Genomic DNA, 6853 nt, shown 5'->3' with positions numbered 1-6853 from the left:
CCTCTTCCAGCTTCTGGTAGCTATAGGTGTCCTTGGCTGGAGGCTGCATTGCTCCAGTCTCTGCCTCCTGGCCACAGGGCTGTCCCCGCTGCAACTCCATATTCTCCTGTCTTCTCCTAGGGGATGGGACATGGGCTCCAGGACCCCCGTGGATACCCAAATCCAAAGATGCCCTAGCCCCTTGCACACTATGGTGCAGGGTCTGCACATAGCCTGCGGACAGCCGCCGTGTTCTGGAAACCATCTCCAGATTACTTAGCACCATGCACATGCCGCGTGAGTAGCTGCTACACTGTGCGCGAGGGGAGTAGTGACAAGAGAGGAGTCTGAACCTGTTCAGTGCGGCTGCAGTTTTTTCCAGCACATTTTCAATCTGTGGTTGGCTGGATCCACAGCTGTGGGAGGCCGGCTGTACTGTCATTGGATTGGGGACCTGCCCTCTCTCCAAGATGATCACACTTCAAGATCTTTACTTAATTCTCCCTGCAGAAACTTTTATCTCCAACAGAAGTCGCCTTCACAGTCCTGGGTGGAGGGCTTGGGCCTCTCTTGTTGGGGTCATGGGGCTCGGGGTGGACAGCTTAGTGCCAGCAGCTCTTGGGAGCTTCTCCTTCAAGTCGGTGTGCAGGCACATTCTCCCGGGCACGGCCCTTCCGCTGTGACCATCTGTGGCCCTCCATTGCTTCTGTGACTGAGGACCACACTCCATCCTGGGTACCAGTGCCCACTAGGCTAGAGACCTGTGGACCAAGTCCCACCAACACCTTCTCTCTGAGTCCACTGCACATGACACTCCCACATTTTCCAAGCCCAGAATGTCCCTGGACTTCCTGCTCTCAGCACCCAATGGCAACATTTCCTCCTGGCACCATGGGGTGCAGCAGAGACACCCAGGTAGAAAGGGAAGCTCTCCCAAGGCTAATGCCCACCTGTCCACTACACACCTGGCCACAGCTCCTCTGGGGCCAGTGAAGCTAACAATGAGGACATACTGACCTGGGAACTGTCCCAGAGGGGGTCAGGGAGATCTGAGTCCCAACCTGCCCTCCAGGGTCCCGCCCCGTGTGTGTACGTGCACACACACCCACACACCCACACCCACACACACACACACACAGACACACACACAGACACACACCACACCCCAGGTCTTGGGACACCCCCCAACCCCTCATTTGGAGAGCATCACAGAGGTTCCAGTTTAGACCCATTTCCCCAAGGCAATGCCCACCCAGGACAGACACCCAAGCCCTCTGCTCTGGTCACCCACAGAGCACACAGGCAGCAGGAACAGCCCTGCCTGGATGGGGAGAGAGGGGCAGATTCTGTTTTATCTACTCTTCCAGAAGGAGTCAGCCTGCCCGCCCGAGAGGCCAGCCCAAGCCAGGCCCAGGGTGTGCAGAGGGCCCTCCTGCAGCCTTGCTGGAGCCTGGCCTGCATCCCCCACGTGGGCTGTTGGATCCCTCCAGAAAGCCATTTGCTGGGGAAGGAGCCGTTATTGGCTGGGTAATGGAAAGTCTGCCTGCTTCGCCTCATAGCTTTATATGCAAATTGCAGTTAGATCGTTAAACCTCCTTTGCTCTCATCCTCCGGCAGGAATAGAAACCAGTTCAATCAACACACCAAACAAAGCAGGGGGGGGGGCCTCTTCTGCATCCTTTGGTTCTTGGGCTTCTGTGCCTGGATCCTCAAGGAGGGGACCCTGGGGCCTCCCACCCAAACTCAGTGGGGGAGGGGACGCTATGGGAGGGGACCAGCAGCTCCCAGGGACCCCTTTGAAAGACAAGGCGGGCGAGATGCTGGGGAGCAGCTCTGGCTGCCAGGGCCCGGGTCGGCCCGCTCTGCGTTGTTTCTTTTCCACGTGGGAAAGGAAGGCTGGGGCGGGTGCTTCTGCTCCGGCCCCCTCGGTCTGCATCTCCAGCCCTCCTGCTTGGCCTGGGCCAGCCAGCCTCCAGGACAGGAAGGGGTGAGACTGCAGGAGGCAGTGCCCCGAGGTGCCCGGGTCTCCCCCACCGCTGCAGGGCCGGAAGGGAAGGAGGAGCCCCACACCCTCCCTTCTCTCCTGCATCAGCTGCTGGCTCTTTCTCGGGGATGAAGCAGGCTCCCCAGGACAGAGGAGGAGGAGGAGGTGGAGGCGAGCAGAGGGGGCTCCTAGGAGACGGTGAGGACACGCAGCTCCCCCCCCAGAGCCCTCCCTAGCAGCGCCAGAGAGGCACTGAGCTGTGTGTCTTCCGAGGGAATCCAGCCAGCCAGCAGGCGAGGGGACAGAGCAGGGAATACTGGGCCCTGTGAGTTACAGCAAGATGGTCCTGGTCCTCCTTGTCCAGCGCCCCCACTCGGGGGCCTGAAACCAACTCACTCTCTGACACACAACCTGGGCTGGAGGAGGCAGCCAGGGTAGGGGGGGCGTGTGGTCATGAAACGGGAAGGTCCTTGGCTCACAGAGCTGCCCTGGCTGCCATGGCCTGGACAGGCCTGGGGGTGACCAGGGGGCTCCTGCAGAATAGTCTCCGCTAAGGGCAAGGCTGCTCGCCCTCTCCTCCTCCTCCATGTCCAGTCTCCTCCTCCTCTGTGTCCACTCACCTCCAGTGCAGAGTCTACCCTCCATCCTGCCTTCTCTCCCCAGCTCTTCTCTGACAGTCCCTCTGCATCTGGCCCCCATGAGCTGAGCAGGTACCAGGTACCAGAAGCTGAGTCCCTGTGGGTCCTGGCCCTGCCTCGAAGCCAGGTCAGTGGGCCACCCTGGGCTGAGGGTCACCGTGATGCTCTCTGCAAAGGGCTAGGGAAGCTCTGGACATGAGGACAGGCTCCTGAGACACCCAGATGAGTGCTAAGAGGTGTCCCCTCTCTGGCCTCTCGCCTCTGGCAGGACATCCGCACAAGCACGTCCTTCTTCCTGAAGCCCTGCCCTCTCCACGCCCTGCCCAGATGCCAAGCTCAGCCCATCCCCACCCTGCTCAGCCTGGCATTGGAGGTTCACCCTGCAGCTCAGCAGAACCTCTTCCCTGGGACCCTGCCTCTGGTCCCAGCCATTTGCCCTAAACCTGGGATTAGCAGATGGCCTCTGTGGAGGGCAGCAGGTCTTAGGGTGCAGGCCAGTGATCAGTCAGCACTGTCCTGGCACGAGAGCCGCCACCAGCAGAGCACTGATGGGCGGCCACCCCTGACCTCCAGCAGGACTTGGTCACGAGCACAGGAGCTGGAATGTCACACAAGTCGCATGTGACTTGCATATGGCCTGAGAGTGTCTGGTTTTGAGATTGTCCGGTCACCTAAAGTGCAGAGTCCATCCTCCATCCTCACTTGCAGCTCGACAAAACGAAGCAGGGCTTGCCTTTGGCTGCAGCTGGAGGACCCCATCTAAGGGACCCCATCTAAGATGGGAGCCCTCCTGGGCTGCCCCTCTCCACCGTCCACACCGCCCTCCTTCCACCCACCTCCGAGTCCCTGGGCCACCACAGCAGGTGCAGCCTCTGCAGACCTGTGTCACCCTAGAGCCCATCCCCCGAGTCCTCCTGACTGTGGTGGCCGGCCATCTCCCCTTGTCAGCGTGTCCTGGATGCCTCCCAGGGGAGCAGAGCACTAGCCCCCATCATGCACCTGCTCCATCTCACCTGCCTGAGGCTGTAGGGTGCACCATGTGGCCTTGGGGACCCAGACCTCCTAACTCTGGGGGCCTTGAGCTAGTCAGGAATGAAAGATGAGGAGAATGTGGCTGGGAGGGAGAGACCGTCCTTTTCACCAGAAGGCCAGACTCCGACTCATGAAGCCAGTGATTCCCAGTAAGAGGCTGTGGTCTCTCTGGGCCACGGGCTTGTTTTTCCCAACTCAGGGCAGATCCTAAAAGGATTGCTGAGTCAGGATGTCTCATCACTTTTCCCATCACTCCTCACAGGGCTCTTTGGGCTGGCTGAACTTACCCCAGGTAATAACCCAGGAAGATTCTAGATTTGTAAGCCTCAACTTTTGATAAACAGGAAGTTGCCTGTTCACCTCTAACTCTGTTCTGGATGAGACTTGCTGGGGCTACAGCTGCGATTCTTAACCAGGGACGCTCTGTCCTGCAGGGACTTTTGCCAGTGTCTGCAGGTGGTCTTGGTTATCTCAACTGGTGGGAGATGCGAGACACTGTGGCCTGTCCTGCCATACACAAGACAGCCCCTTGACCCCAGTGCCCCACCGGTCAACAGTGGACGGGCAGTAAGGCCTTGGCCACACAGCCACTGAGCTTTGGAGGACCTTGGAGTAGGTCTCCCTCCCAGCTGGTCACGTGGGGACCTCCACCAGACTGTCAGGGTCAGTCCCTGCCCACTTCTAGAGCTGCTCCCCTGGGAGCCAGAGGCTCCAGGTCCTCACGGAAGTCACACGCCCGCAGCCCCCCCACAGTAGAGAAGGGTGCTGTCCGCCCGCCCGCGGGTGCTGAAGGTCTGCTGGCCTGCAACTCAGGCTTTCTCACACCTCTCTCAGCTCAGGACCACGAGAATGTCAGCATGGTGACATCAGTGCCACTCTCCTCCTGAGAGCCACCTGGGGAGTGTCCTAGGACCCCAGGGCGGGGCTCCTGGAGACCAGCGCCTGTGCCAACCTGGGCAAACCCCACCCCCCACACTCTACCAAAGCCTGGCTCCCTTGGTGATTCTGTTCCAAGTTCAAAATTCACAAACTCACCCTAGGTGTGTCCAAGCTCCTCTGTGTTTGCAGCCAGATCATCCCTTGGTTGTGACAAGCTCCACATCTTTGTTTGCTGGGAGGGCAAAGCCAGGGGGGACCCAGCTCTGGAGGTTCCCCATGTGGTCTTCTGTTGAGCTTAGGACGGCCTGAGGAAGGATGGGCGGGGCGGGGCTCCACCCAGAGGCACTGGAGGGTGTCCTAGGCAGCCTGGCTGTCCCCAACCACCCTTTCTAAGCCCTGCTTCTTAAACCCATCTCTCCACCCAGCGCTCAGCAGAGGCAGCCTGGAGTGCTGTGTACCCACCCTCCCTCCCCACCTCCCGCCACCCCCGTTCAGGCAGCAAGAGGAGGTCTCCCACCCGACCCCACGCTGGCTGCCCAGTCTGGTTAGTAGCCAGCAAGATTCTGTCTTCAGTGTCCCGAGTGCAAGCTCAGAGCAGCTGGTCAGCCACTGGGAACTGGGATAAAACACCAAGATGGGCTTCTTGGCCGTGAGCAGGAGACCAGGCAGAGGGAAGAGAGGAAGGGAGAAGCCGGAGGAGATGGACCCTGGGAGAGCCAGCTGGCCCACAGGAAGCAAAGGAGGGTGCTCCCGGCAGCTCCCGGTGCCTGGCTTCTCGTCCCGGCTCCAGCCCTCTCGCTCTGGGACTGATCTCAAGCCCTGGCTGTGACCTCCTCAGTCAGAGCCAGTCTTCGTGAGGATCCTTGCCTTCACCCAGAGACCCACAGGAAGAGCAGGCCCTGTCCAGAGGGGATCCTCTGGCCCCGAGCACTAGCAGGCCTGGTGCCATTCACACAGGCCTGTGGCACAGGGGCCATTCCTTGACCTCTGTGGGCCTCTCTGACAGCCTCCCCAGAGCCCTGATGTGGGAAGCCAATGAGCTAAGGTGCCAAGTGAGGTGTCTGGCACTGGGAGAGGCTCGCTGCCACCTTCACACCTCACCTCTGGCAAATGAGCACAGGAAGGATGAAGTGATTCAAGTACTTCCTGGGACTGGGGCCAGGAGGAGGACACTGCAGCAGGGGAGAAGGGAGAGGGTCCTGGGGCCCAGCTGCCCAGCTCCTCTGCCGTGCTTTGGCTTTTCTGAGCTCGCCTTGTGCGGGGATTCTCCCTGAAGCCCTGCGTCCTGCCCTGCGGTACTTTGATCAGGTTTCAGTCTGGCAGCGCGATGCAGGCAATACCTTCCAAGTGTTGCAATTTCAAAGCCTTTGACCCCAGAGCAGCAGGCCACACGGTGGCTTTGGGACTTAGAAGAGCTAAGCCGTGGTCCTGTGAGTGACCTCAGCAAGGAATCTGGGGCTCGGGTGGCTGCGGTGTGAAATGGGGTGATAATTCATATTCCAACTCCCGCAGTGCTGGGAGGCTCCCGAGGTAAAGGTCATGAAATCATCTTGAGCTAATAAAAGTTTCTAAAAGAAAAGGGATTCTTATCACTGCAAGTCCAGCCCGTGTCTCCATTGAAGATCAGCCTCTAATCAATTCGCCACCCTTTGCGGTGGCGTGGCATCTGCATTCAGGGCTGGAGGCAGTCTGCTGAATGTTGGCTTTCTCCCTTTTTTCTTTGGCTGGGGGAAAATGTCCTGACACCACGGTTTACGGTGCCTGACTTTCATTTCAGCCACGTCACTGAAAAGAGCCCAATGTGCTGGCACAGCCTCGTGTTCTCCCACCCACCCCCCAACCTCCAGGACGCAGTGTCCTGCCTCCTGCCAGGAGTGGAGCAGCTCTGTCTCCTTGTCCATCCTCCTGGGAAGATGGCTTGCCATCGCCCCCTTGAGGCTGCAGGGAAAGAATGGGAAGCTTAAGGGGTCCCTCCAGGTGCTGCAGACTCCAGCCAAGGTGTGTGGCTGGCCGGAGTGACACCTGAGCTTCCTGAAGCATAACTGCAGGGGATGCCCAGCTGGATGGACACGGGGAGAAGATTCTCAGCTATCCTGGCAAGCAGTGTGCCTGGATCGCTTCTCAAAAGTCTTTGAAACCAGCGTGTATTTCTATACCTCTGAGCCTGCCAAGGGTGGGTCTTCAGATTCCCGAGATGCCCTGGGGGGCATCTTTTCTATGGTCCCTGGTACAAAGCACCTGATTTCCTTTTAACACTAGCGACAGCTGCTTTACCTTCCTGGGCCATAACTTTACAGATGCTTTTTTTTTTTTTTTTTTTCCTGGCTGTAAGATTCCCAGA

Source organism: Urocitellus parryii, chromosome 11 (genome assembly GCF_045843805.1).
Source record: "Urocitellus parryii isolate mUroPar1 chromosome 11, mUroPar1.hap1, whole genome shotgun sequence".
NCBI classification, from domain to species: domain Eukaryota; kingdom Metazoa; phylum Chordata; class Mammalia; order Rodentia; family Sciuridae; genus Urocitellus; species Urocitellus parryii.
Note: the sequence above shows the minus strand (reverse complement) of the source record.